A 13,564-nucleotide genomic window follows, 5' to 3' on the forward strand; every position below is an offset into this window, starting at 1 on the left:
GATCAAGAGCCCTGAAATATGAGGTTTGTTTAATCATTGTGATTTGGGCACACTTATAGCTTTATCAGTGACTATAATTGTAGTTGCAATCCAGTGGAACTGTCTGCATGTAACGGTATGCACCGTTGGGTCTTTATTCGTTTTTGTGTTTTGCTGTCACAGCATTCACAGTAAATAAACCAACTGCTTGTTAAGCCTAGTTTTTAGGTGGCCCAGTTACCCTCTACTCTGTCCTTTCCAAAGCACAGTTATCTACGGTTCAAGAAATCATATCTGTCACACTTAATATTTCTGGTAGGTCCTTGGAGGAGGAGCGTGTCTCATGTCTTAAGTGCCACTCAGGGCAGTTGTCCCACCCCTGACTGCCTCCTCTTCCAGACGGCTTGCCTGTCTGTCCAGAGGTCAATCAGTCGCCTTCCGTCTCCCACCACTGACCACCCCCTTCCTCTCCACTTTCCTCTGAGGCTTGGAGACTGCAGATCCCTGCTGTGTAAGAGCTGTCCCAGCCTGTGAGTTCTATAACAGCTGCCTACAGCCTTTCAAGGTCCTGGCGGGAGAGGCCGTCAGCAGAGTTCTTCCACTCCGCCCCCCTAATCTAGCACCCGTTGTATTCCTAAATGCAATGGGCTTGGCCCCTAGTACGTTATAATTACCCTGCGCTAGTTTGACTCTGAATACTAGCCCAAATATTTATTTATTTATTATATTTATCTACCGCCCCCTGGAGGCTTGTCTTGCTTGCTTCTCATTTGGCTTGAGTTAAACAGTTCACTTCCTATTCAATGTTTTTATCTAGTTCTTACAAAGTGAACCAATTGGTTGAAATTTTTTACATTGTGCAATTCTTTCTGTGGCAATATATTGATTCCTGATTTTGAAAACTGTCTTTCAGTTGTATTTATTTATTTATTTAGATGTTTATACCATCCTTCTATAATGCTCTGGGCAGTTTACATAAAACATTGTAGAACATTTACATATAACATATAACAGTATAATGGATAACAATCATGATATAACATACTAACTAGAATACCATTTCAACAAAACAATAACATTGACAATCCCTAGGTAAGTTCGATCTCTCAGTCGGGGGGGGGGGAGGGAACAGATGGGACGGGACCTGTAGATATTTTGAGTCAATCAGCCTCAAGCAAATGCCTGGTGGAAGAGCTCCCATTTGCAGGCCTTGCAGAATTGTGGAAGTTCAGGCAGGGGGCCAGGACTGAAAAGGCCCTGGCCCTTGTTGAGGTCTGGCATGCTTCTTTAGGGCCAGGGGTCCGCAGCTAGTTGGAGGTAGTGGAGTGAAAAGCTCCTTTGGGGGTATAGGCAAGGAGGCGGTCTCTCAGATACACTGGGCCCAGGCCACGTATGGCCTTAAAGGTGATTACCAAAACCTTAAGCTTAATCCGGAATTCAACTGGGAGCCAGCCGAGTTCTTGGAGTACTGGCCAGATGTGAAATCTCCATGATGTCTTAGTGAGAATCCTGGCTGCGGTGTACTGCACCAGTTGTAGTTTCCGGATCAAGGATAAGGGTAGGCCTGCGTAGAGCGAGTTGCAGAAGTCTAGTCTAGAGGTGACCGTCACATGGATCACTGTGGCTAGGTGCTCTGGGTCCAGGTAGGGCGCTAGTAGCTTAGCTTGGCGGAGGTGGTAGAAGGCCAGCCGCACTACTTTTGTGATCTGGGCTTCCATTGTAAGGGAAGCATCCAGGATCACTTCCATGTTCCTGGTGGAGTGAGTCTCTAGGAGCTGCACACCATCCAGGGTGGGCAGGCACACTTCCTCCCATGGTCCCTTTCTACCCAACCACAGGACCTCCATCTTTGCAGGCTTGAGCTTCAGATGACTCTGCTTGATCCATTTTGTCACTGCTTCCAGGCATCTGGCTGAAGATTCTTGGGGGAGGGGGGAGTCACCAATGAGTAACATAGCTTGACTTTTAACAAAACATACTGAAACAAAATTGGGTTAGACAGACATTTTTATAAAAGTATAGACCTTATGAACAAAATGTTATTTCATTCGAGACGCATATGTAAACTTGATCCAGACATTTCTCCTTTTTTTCTTCTGATCTGGCTTCTCCATATTATATACCCTTCCTGTGTTTTAGTTATGGGACTATATTTGTTGTTGTATGGGAAAGCATCAGCTTGAGAAATAGGGTTTTAGGGTACTGTGTCTTCTTGAATATTTAAACATTGACCTCAATATGTGTGCTTGCATTACTTCACCAGGGGGCAGTAGAGCCCTTTCAGGTATCTGCATTTCTGTTGAATCTTTTTTCTCATAACATTATTGAATCAATTGTGAAGCAAGTTGCAGGAACTGTGCTTAACTTTCTAATCTGCATACAAGGATAGTTGAAATAGAACTCTATCTACCCAAATTTTAAAAGTCAGTATACAAGTGAAACTGATGTTGAGTCTTTGTTAATGACCCTAAATGACATAAAATAGTTTTGTACTATTTAGGTGTTCCCTAATTGGTTTTTGATCATAAACAAGAGCTTGATTGTTATTTTCATGTGAGAAATGCATTTGATTCATTTCTTATATTTGTAGTGGGAAAGTTATTATACTAATTTAAGGAACCCCAGCAGACTGCAACCCTAGGAGGCCTTTTAGCTTGGACTCCTGAGAAGAAGCCTTAGTAGTCAAAATATAAAAACTGGAATATATTTCCATTTTAATCTGATTCCAAGATGTAAATAAAGGCGATCATAAAAGTGAACCATGTGTGTAGTCAGGAGCTTTGTTTTCTGTGCTTGTTGCAATGTTTCCTATAAACCCTATAAAAGATAAACCCTTGCTTAGTTTAAAGAGCAGATTGTTTCCTTGGCAGTGGGAAACCTTGCAAAACAAAGGGTGCTCCTCTGCATTATAGTCATGGAACTAAGGTGCAGAATCTAAGATTTTCATTTTGGTAGCTTTTGTGTGGACAGTGCTGTCTGTTATATTTTAACTGTTCAAATATGGAAGCAGAGTGAAAATGTAACTGTTTAGTGTTCTGTCAACAATTCAAGAACCTTTTTTCTCTACTTTTTCTCCAGTTATTTTCCCTTTGGTCCATTGGGGAGCTCCCCAATAATTTTACTTGAGTTGGGACCATTGCTGCCTTTCCTAAGCATATGGAACAAGTCTGCCTTCTGATGGACTTCTGACTCACGTGGTACATTTTGTTTCACAGTACAAGAAACTCACTGAGGAAAAAAAAATGCAGGTTCCTACACCAATCCTTGCATGCTGGCCACCGTGAGACAAATAACAGCTCAATAGCACCATTTCAGGTCATTGAAGTGATATGTGTGTGGAAAGGGTGAATTCCCTTCTCACCATGTTCTCAACTGGAACGAACTCCTTCCTCCATCATTGGGAGGTCTATTCACAGTACTCTTAGCTTTCCTCTGGTTACTGAAAGAACACTGATTCCTGTGGAAGAGCTAATACCTAGGATGGCTTTAAGTTTGCCCTGTGCCTCTTTTGCACGATGGAAAAGCTGATGAAAACTCACTAAAAATATAGTAGTTTTTCTGATCTCTGCACAGGACTGTGAATTTACTCCGCAAAACTGATTTTGCTCTGCATGGTCAACCGTGTCTTTTTGCTTACAGCATCTCTTCATCATTGTTTCTGAAACTTGGTAAACACCAAATTTTCCAGTGTCACAGTGCTGAAAACGCTTCTTTTGTAATGCAGAGATGTCAGTATGTTTTAGTCTCCTCCCCTTTTCCTTCGTCTACCAATAGGATCTCTGCCTTTGTCAGTGATCACATGAACATACCATTTGCCCTGGCAACTGAGCCGTATGTAAATCAGTAGAAATTACCTTGTGGTATTTATGGCAGTGGAACACTCCTGACTACAAAGCTATACCTATGATCAGTGACCATGGGGGCGGGGTCAGCGGCACACAAGCCCCCAAAAGGCAAATTCAAAGGGGGAGACAAGCTAGGATTAAGAGAAGGCATAGAGCAGTGGTCCCCAACCTTTCTGAGGTTGGGGACCGGCAGGGCATTGGGGTGCGGCCCGCGGCCCATGCCCGCGCGGACCACACTCACGCATCGGCCGCGCTCGCGGGCCACGCCCCCGCATCAGGCCGTGCCCCGCGAGCCACGCCCCACACCGGCCTTGCCCGCACGGGCGCGGCCCGGCCCCGATTCCCGCCCTGCCGCAGTAAGAAGCTTCCCGGGCCGCAAGCTTGCAGCCGGGGAAGTTTTTTACTGCGGGGGGGGGGGCGGGGAGAGGGAGCCGCGGCATAGAGCACAGCTACAATTTAAAAAAAGGGGGGGGTCAGTGGGCAAAGCTGCAGAGCAGAAAAACTCAAAATTTAAAGGGACAAAACCTGCTCCCTCCTTTGTGCTGGGTCAAGAATGCCCACTGAAAATTATGGGAGACACAATGGATCTGCAACAGCATTCAGCATTTCTCATTGTTCTAGCCTATAAAGGTGAAGGAGGGGGGTAATTTGTTCTTGGTTTGCTGTATCCTTCCCCAGTGCTTTGGCACTAAGGCACCCTCGAATTTCCTGTCTGCTGGGGAGGGGGAATGTTTTTGCTTTCACTGATCTAGAAAGGTGCCTTACTCACTAGGTGACCATGTTTTGAATGACAAGAATGCCCATTGGAAACCATGGGAGACTCTGGACGACCCATTGGAAATAGAGGGCGGCAAGAATGCCAAATGTCTTACATGGGCTCCATTGAAATGCATTATAGTAGGAAAACAGTTGCAAAGAAAGCATGGAATGGATTATCCATTACACTCAGATAAACTGGAATGGCAGGGCACAGAGTGGAATGACAGCCACTTGGAGAACCACATGGGATGGTCACCAGAGGTGAGGGAGGGGTAGGAGCCGAAGATGGCAACTTTGGTGGGTTGTACTAAAACGAATTAGAAACCATGGAGACGCTGGAAGACACACTGGGAAGGGCTAGGCAGATACAACGACTCAGATTTTCTGTGATGCAGAACTGCTTGGGACGTTGTATTCCAAAATTTCCTGCAGAAAGCAGAACCACAAACGTTTTAAAAAACTACAACGTAAATTTAAAATGTTTAAATTTAAAACGTTGCAATTTAAAACGATTTTTATTGAGAAATGCAAAATATGCCCAGGAATGGTGGAAACAATGCTCCTCAGTTTGTGCCATGAATTGCAATTGTCTGATCTGTTATGGGAAAAATGAAATGTTGGAAATTGAAATACTTGTCTTGATCTCTAGCTATGAAGTGAAGGGGATATAATGAAACAAATGAATTGTACTGAAAAGAACTAATTGGTACAGATTAATGCTTGAGTATCAAGACAGTTGAGTTTGTCATGCTCGTTCTGCAGTTGGCCTCACGTGTGGGAAATACGTGCATTCAAAATTAAAGTGTTTTGACTGGAGGAAATTAAAGTGTTTTGACTGAAGCTAGCAATGATTGTGAGCTGATGAACTGACAGGGACTTGGGTAAATTCATTTTTAATCTCTTCTGATAGAAATAAATATTATAAAATAAATACTCCTCCCATTTCCTTGGGGTTATGTTGAATCTGTCTATCCCCAGGATGCTACCATGAAATCACCTTGACAACAAGGGATAATTTTTCTTACGATAAATTGGATTGCATTTTGGTTGCAGATGGTGCTTTATTTGTGGGAAGAATTTCAAACTGGAGATAAGTTAGGGCTGTGTAATATAAACATTTATTTAAGTATTACATTTAAATCTTATTTTAGCTCTTTTTTTACCTTAATGGACTTACTGTTAAAAATATTACTGTTAAACATTTTCTCAATGGCACACAATTTTGTCACATTCTGCAGTCAGTCTTGTAGTTAGCTTGGCGTAGTGGTTAGGAGTGCTTACTTCTAATCTGGCGAGTTGGGTTTGATTCCGTGTTCCCCCACATGCAGCCAGCTGAGGGATCTTGGGCTCACCACAGCACTGATAAAGCTGCTCTGACTGAGCAGGAATATCAGGGCTCTCTCAGCCTCACCCACCTCACAGGGTGTCTGTTGCAGGGAGAGGAAAGGGAAGGCGACTGTAAGTCTCTCTCTCTCTCTCTCTCTCTCTCTCTCTCTTTGTGTGTGTGTGTGTGTGTGTGTGTGTGTGTGTATGTATGTATATATATATATACACATATATACATTTCCAGATAAAAACATCATTCTCTTAATGGTTTTGTTAGTTACCATTTTTATTTAAATATTATCTTTAGCTCTTGAAAACAAAACCAGCTGGTGTAGTATCTGGCAGAAGATTTCTGTGAACATGTGGAACAAACATTTTTAGCTGGAGTTCTCTAAATACTCCTCATGTTGTTCCATAGGATTCCCTATCCCTCATGAATGGCATGAAAGGTGGGTGTTCTGGGCTGCAGTAGAAAGGGGAGGTGGGAAAGTCCTGCTTTGTTGATTTCAGTCCCTTCTTTCAGTAGAAGCAACTGCCAGATCCAAGCTGGTAACTCTTAGATATTATGTGTTTAGGTTATAATTTAGCAGTCAGTCTTCTGCAGTCAGTTATTTCATAACCACTATACCCAGAGAGACTTGACAAAAGATTAAATCCATCGTGTTGGGCGAATTGCATTCAACTCTCTTGTACGAGACTCCCACACTATTTTTTTTTCATCTGAATGTTGGTTTTGCAGCAGCAAAGAAGTGGTAAGTGCAAACTCACATTGCAGTGTAGTGTGAGAGCTGATTAAGGTCACTGATGTACCTGGTTAGAGTATTGTACTAGACCTGGGAATGACCCACTCTGCCATGGAAGCTTGATGGGATGTTCTTGGCCCTGCTACACACTCAGCCTAATCCACCTTATAGGCTTGAATAGAAAATGAAGAATAGAATGCGTTAAGCTGCTGTCTTTTACTAATGGTGATTTGACCATGTTGGACCATTTGATGTTAAGGTAGGAGTATTCAAGAGGGGGAAGAGGCCCGAGATTTAACTGGAATTGTCGTTATTATTTGGTTGGCCTCAATCATAGGCCCAGCAGAAGAGTTCTGTCTTGGAACTCAGAGAGCTCCAGCAGGGTCCTGATCTCTCCTGGGAGCTCATTCCATCAGGCAGGAGCCAGGACCAAAAAGGGCTGGCTCTAGTTGATACCAGACAGATTTCCTTGGGGCCAGGCATATTGGTGTTACTCAATTGAAGAACTCTGTGGGAAACATAGAGAAGCAGTCCCTCAGATATGCAATGCCCAGACCGTGTGAGGCCGTAAAGGCTATAGTGCAACAAAATGGTATCTTACAGTGTCAAATGTCAGGGTGCAAACCATGATTATGTTACGTACCGTTGACCCACTGGAATTTTTCTTAATGATTGATGGGTACAACATGGTCTCTTGATTAAAAGTGCAACTGTGCGACATGAGTAGATAAGAGCTTTACATAAACATACTTCTGCAAATCATTCTTTGCCAACAGGACCTGATAACTAAGATTCTGGATCTCAAGTAGCCTGGCAGTGTGGCAAAACATTGGTGCACTCACAACTCCCCTTACTTCCTTACCATAATAATTAAATAAGTGTATGGGATCAAAGGTTTTATGTTATGTATTGCACTAATAATAGTAATTTGTAGAACTAAATACCGTTCTATTGAGTATTATGCAGAAAATTAACTTGTAGAGGCCCAGAATGTAAAGGTAGAGCTTTGGGGGCCTGAATCAATGGGGGTTAGTTGATACTAGGAGGATAGGTAAGTGTTAAATGCTTAAATGTAGAGATGTGCAAAGGAGGGATGCAGTAAAGGGAATTGTAAATATAGCACCTATTTCTTAATCCCAAAGGTAATTAAATGCGTTTCCTGCTTTCTGATTATCTGGTACTAATTGGACTGAGTCGTCAAATGGAAAAGCAGGATAAACAATAAATTTAGTATGAGACATCAGGCACATTATGAGCTGTCTCTTTCTATTTGTATTAGCTTTGTGTATTTTCTTTGTGCTGTTACTCTGGAGTTTCAGGGTGGAGAGGCTACGAATCTGAATATATAACAGATAAAGGATGAAGTGGAGAACTGGAATGGGGTGATCGACTATGAGTTAGGACATTTTATTGAAGTTGTTGGCATTATCCAAAGTAAACTCTTTGTTCCCCACCTTTGAACTTCAATTTAAATGTGTTAATGGCATGGAATATATTGATAGGGATTAAATAAAAACACTCAGAAAAGAAAAACTTTGCTGAAAAGCTGAAGGACATTATTAGTAGAGAAGCGAGAAAATATATAGCTAGTTAAGAACATTTTTAAAGAACAATTTGTCTAGCAGCAGCGAACTCCAATTCTGCTTTGTTGCAGCTTTCTACAATATTATGTATATATCTATTTATAATCTATAACAGTGGTCCCCAACCTTTATGAGGCTGGGGACCGGCAGGGCACCGGGCCGAGCCCGCGGGGACCGCGCCCGTGCGGGCCACGCCCACGCACTGAGCCGCGCCCGCGGGCCATGCCCGCGTGCCGTGCCCGCGGATCGGGCCGCACGGGCGCGGCCCGGCCCTGATTCCCTCTCCCCGGCCTCCCCCAGTAAGAAGCTTCCTGGGCCGCAAGCTTGTGGCCTGGGAAGTTTTTTACTGTGGGGGGGGGGCGGGGAGAGGGAGCCGCGGCCCGGCGCCATGGCCTTTGCGGCCCGCCACCGGGCTGCGGCCCGCAGGTTGGGGACCACTGATCTATAATATACACTGCCACTCACTCTCTTGTTTGCTCCACTTTAATCCATAGTGGTCTTACTTCCTGATTGTTCCTTCAGATTCCTTGAACTGAAGTCGATTTCCTTTGTACCCCTGGTTCTCAGGCTGCTACTCAGGAGCACCAAGATGCTTCAAACTCCAGGCAGAACTCTTAGAATAGCCCTTGACAGCAAGGAAATTGGCCCTATATGAGTGATGGAGGATGGGACTTGCTTTTGCTATGTGTGATGCTTACACATCTGGGTTACATGTGAACTGGTAGATAAAACATCTACAACAGGGGTAGTCAAACAGCGGTCCTCCAGTTGTCCATGGACTACAATTCTCATGGGAATTGTAGTCCATGGACCTTTGGCGGGCCGCTGTTTGACTACCCCTGATCTAGAACACTGCATGAGCTGAAGCTAGCCAAACTGTGTTATATTATCACTGCAGTGAACCTATTGCAGCACCGCCACCCTGCATAGGGTAAAAAATTGCAATTACTAAATTCTTGTACACTCATATTTTTTGATTCATGGGATTCTCATTTCACAAGTATTCAGTAACCGCAAGTTTTTCCCCAAGGTACATTTATAAGTGAAAGTGGATTAAGTAGATCTAGTACTGCATTATTTATTTAAACATATTCATACAGCTGAATATGTTTTGAAAACAAATTAAATACATCAAATGTTGCCAACTCTCTGATTTCTGTAGTCGGTTTCATTCCGTTTGCAACTGTAACCATGCATATGTGTAACTGCTTTGTGCTTCAATGAGACTTTCTCACAAATTAAATGTGTTTGGGACTTGGGCCAAGGTATCTGCCTGTGTTCTGAAATCCAGAGCTCCTTGAGTTAATTGCCTCTGGAGAATCACAGTTCTTATCTACAAGAGAAATGTAGTCAAACAGCTGAATTTTAAAGTTATGCAGTTAAGTAAAAAAAGTTCCTGTCTTAACAAATCTGAAAGGCCTATTTAGGCTTTCTGATTAAGGATGCCTGTATAGTTCTGCAGGGCACTAAAAAGATGATGATCAAACTTATCATTTCTACTTTGTTTTCTCCTCTGAAGCCCTCCTGGTTCATGTTACTGCTGTTGATATGAGTGCTTTTCTGTTCTTGGAGAGGAGGTCCTTGATATAAAGGCTGCTTCACACATTTCTCCAAGATGGATATCATTTCAGTGTAAGAAGCTCATACTGTGTTTCATCTTGTTTGTGGAGAACATGTACTACTTTTGTTACATGAACATATGCTGGAAATATGCAGCTGAAGCAATTCTAAGTTTCTTCTTGGAGCCTGAGAACTGCCCTTTGTTTGGCATATTCAGTAAGGGAAAGCACGATCAAGGAAAGCAATAAAGATGAAAATTTGAATAAACACAATCGGTTATGTGCTGCTTTATCATCTGGTTTGTGTACCTTTCATAGTTTCAGCAGCTCTAGAACCAGCAACAATGGCAGGTGGACCCCAAAGTGATGGCAAGGGAGGGTATAAAGCTGGGTAACTCTGCTTTTACTAGTAACTTCAGACTTGCAATCAACATTTCATTTTTGCAACCACTTTGCTACATGGTAGCTGTGACTCATCTTGGTAGTGAGTTGCTGCTATTACAAGTGGAGGTGGTCACATGACGAGTGATGGTGCACACAACTCTATATACAATATCTTTTGGCACACCATTGCTTGTGGTAATGATGACTTATGCTGAATTTGTAAAATGGCTGCCACAGTATTGGATGAATGTGAAATGTTAATCTACGCTATTGCATCTGTTGGCAGTTTTGTTGGCAGATGTCACATTATAGTAAACGTTAAACATTTAATGTAACTGTCTAATTCTTCCATAAGACTAAACCCATTGATTATGGCATAAGTTTTCTTCAGCCTGTTTTGTCAAATCTAGTGAAGTGGGCTCTAGTTCATGAACACTTATTCCACAATAAATTCATTTGTATGAGAAACATTCTTATTTTGGCTGCAGAAGGCTAATTTAACCACCTCTCCAGATATTAAACACTTGCTAATGTTTAGCACACTCATTGTTATCCTTTCATATGATGATGTATTTTCTATGGGGGAAAAGCATTACTAATGGCAGCGGTAATGTTCAGTGGCTTTTGTCTTGCATTCAGCTGCTTGTCTTTGAGGCATGCATTTTGACAGTCATGTTTTGGTTAATGGCAGCAGTTTGGAAAAAATACATACACATTTGTATGGAATCAAAGTGAAGCAGCAGAAGACGGTTGAGGCTTGTTGGCCTAATGGATCTGCTGCAGAAAATCACAGCACAAACATTTTTATAGCAGTATTGTGTTGTACTTTAATATTCTGTCAAATATTGTGGGAATAATAAGTTTTAAAAATATGGAAATGACGTGCATAAACTAGCTGGATTGTGAAGAACTACAGAGAACCTGAGAGATACTTGAAATGCTTTAATTGACTACATTTGGAAATAAAACTGCATGAAAAGTCCTTCTTTAAAGACGTTTATCAAAAGTTGATGAAACAAGCTTTGGATCGGTGGCTTTACAGTTGAGTACCCAAAGACAACTGAGTACCCAAAGACAACTCTTGAAAAGTGATACGAGTGTACCATTTAGTAGCACAAAATACTAGTGTCACTCAGGGGCATATAGTTCTTCCTGGGTTGCTCTTTGCTGGACCTTCTTTCACCTGTCACCAGCCCAAATGCACCACTGGGGCCCATTATGCACGGGGGGAATAGCGCACATTTGGGGTGGAATGACGGTGACTAAAATCACCGATAACGCACAGTGCCGGCTGCAACCGGCTGCAGATTCGGTGCATGCCGCCGAAAAAGCTGTGTTAGGTAAACGCGGAAGAAAGCACAGCTTCTGGGTGACTGGGGCGCAACCAGAAGCGGTGCTGGGGTCGGCGCGTTCATAATCGGTCACTCTGGGTTTTGCCGCCGTTGCGTCCCGTCCCGTGCATAAGCGGTTTGCTTCACTTCTTCCCCTGCCGCATTTTCCATGTGACTCGAAATCGCAAAAAAGTTCCAGCAATTCATTTTTATCCAGTATTTGGTTGTTGCTTTCATTGCCTTGTTTTATAACATTGTGCTGAAAGAAGAAGAAGAGTTGGTTCTTATATGCCGCTTTTCCCTACCCGAAGGATGCTCAAAGCGGCTTACAGTCGCCTTCCCATTCCTCTCCCCACAACAGACATCCTGTGGGGTGGGTGAGACTGAGAGAGCCCTGATATCACTGCTCGGTCAGAACAGTTTTATCAGTGCCGTGGTGAGCCCAAGGTCACCCAGCTCGTTGCATGTGGGGGAGTGCAGAATCGAACATGTTTGCAAAAAAAAGCATGCCAGATTAGAAGTCCGCACTCCTAACCACTACACCAAACTGGCTCTCATGCTAAGAGCAATTCATGCTAAGAAAACTATACAATTCCTTACCAGTCTCTGGACTAGGCGTGGGCATGATACGAAGAATTCCAGTTTGGTTTGTGATATTCCTGAACTGAATCTCTGACTTGAATCACAGAAGCCCCCAAGTGAACCAGTTCAGGCTGATCTGTTTTGCTTCTTCCTGCTTAGAAGCAGCAGCAGCTGGTTTGCTGTATGTATGTATGTATGTATGCATGCATGCATGCATGCATGCAGCTCATGTCAGCTGACAGTGTAAAAACCCCACATTAAAACCCTCCATAAAACCCTAACCCTATTACATCTAAAAAAGCCAATTTCAGACAGTAGTGGTCAACCCTCCCTCCCCTAGCTCAACAGACAGATGATGCCATATGCACCAATCTGATTTGCTCAGGGGGAGGGGAGCCCAGATCTTAACCAGACCAGCCTCAATCAAAGTCCTGGTAGAAGAGATTGCAGCCATTGAAACCTAACAGCTGATGGGCAGACTGCCCTGCTCAGGTTTAAATGGCTTAAACCCCTGTACCAAACTAGACAAAGTCCAGAAAATGTTTGGGGTAGGCACCTTCAGGCATCAATTTTGGCTTGTGAATTCGTTCATGCCACCCCTAATTCCTAGGAAATGGCCTTGAAAGAAGATGGTTGTCAGTATTTTTGCACCTACATAAGATGAAAATGATGTCATTTGAGATATGTAGATTTCAGCCACATTCTGCTAATGTCCTTTTTGTAAACCTCAGCAAGGTGGCATAATTCAAAATGTGAGAATATTACAGGTAAAATATTTGGAAAGATTTGCAAACATATAAATTATTTGCATAAAGAATAATTGTGATCAACTTTATGTCTACCCAGAGTTTATATTCCATTAGAACAATAAATTTTTGTAACAGTGCTGATTATATAATTGGTTGAGACAATTTTTCTTTGCGGAACACTTTATTGCCCAGTCTTCCAACCCATCATTGTTCTGCACTGAGGATTGAAACAAATGCAGGTCCTTTTGTAAAAAAATTAAATGACGTCATAGTGCCCACCCAGGTAAGAAATGTAGTGAGGGTTCTTTTGGGCCTGCATTTGGTTAAGAGTCGTTTTAAAAATATAAAAGTAAGTTGCAGTTCAGTTAGATTACAACTTTTAATAAATGTATAATCTAAAAGGCTTTAAAATTTGGAAACAAAATTATATTTTTGAAGTCAAACTGTGTTTTTCTTAATAGCTGTGCTAGGTTGCTACATAAGAGTGTGTGTGGGGAATTTTTATTACCTTTGCATTTTTAAGCAGCAAGTGAAGCTAACCTAAAATAAATTAGTATATTGTGTGTGTGGTCTGAGCCAGGCTTTTATTGTGCATTTTTAATAAAGTGCCCATTAATAGACTCGGTTATTTGTTTAAAAATAGAACATTTATTGAACCTCTACCTGGCTTCTTAATTACACTCCAAAGTATTCCTAGAATTATAAGCAGACTTCAGGGGGTGGG

General features: G+C 42.5%; 1 protein-coding gene across 2 annotated transcripts in view; it reads left to right on the plus strand.

The window, feature by feature from the left end:
- COMMD10 (COMM domain containing 10) overlaps window positions 1-13,564 on the plus strand; it is a 66,943-nt gene that overhangs the window by 21,374 nt on the left and 32,005 nt on the right. The window lies entirely within an intron of this gene.

This window comes from Paroedura picta, chromosome 7, assembly GCF_049243985.1.
Source record: "Paroedura picta isolate Pp20150507F chromosome 7, Ppicta_v3.0, whole genome shotgun sequence".
In the NCBI taxonomy this organism is placed as follows: domain Eukaryota; kingdom Metazoa; phylum Chordata; class Lepidosauria; order Squamata; family Gekkonidae; genus Paroedura; species Paroedura picta.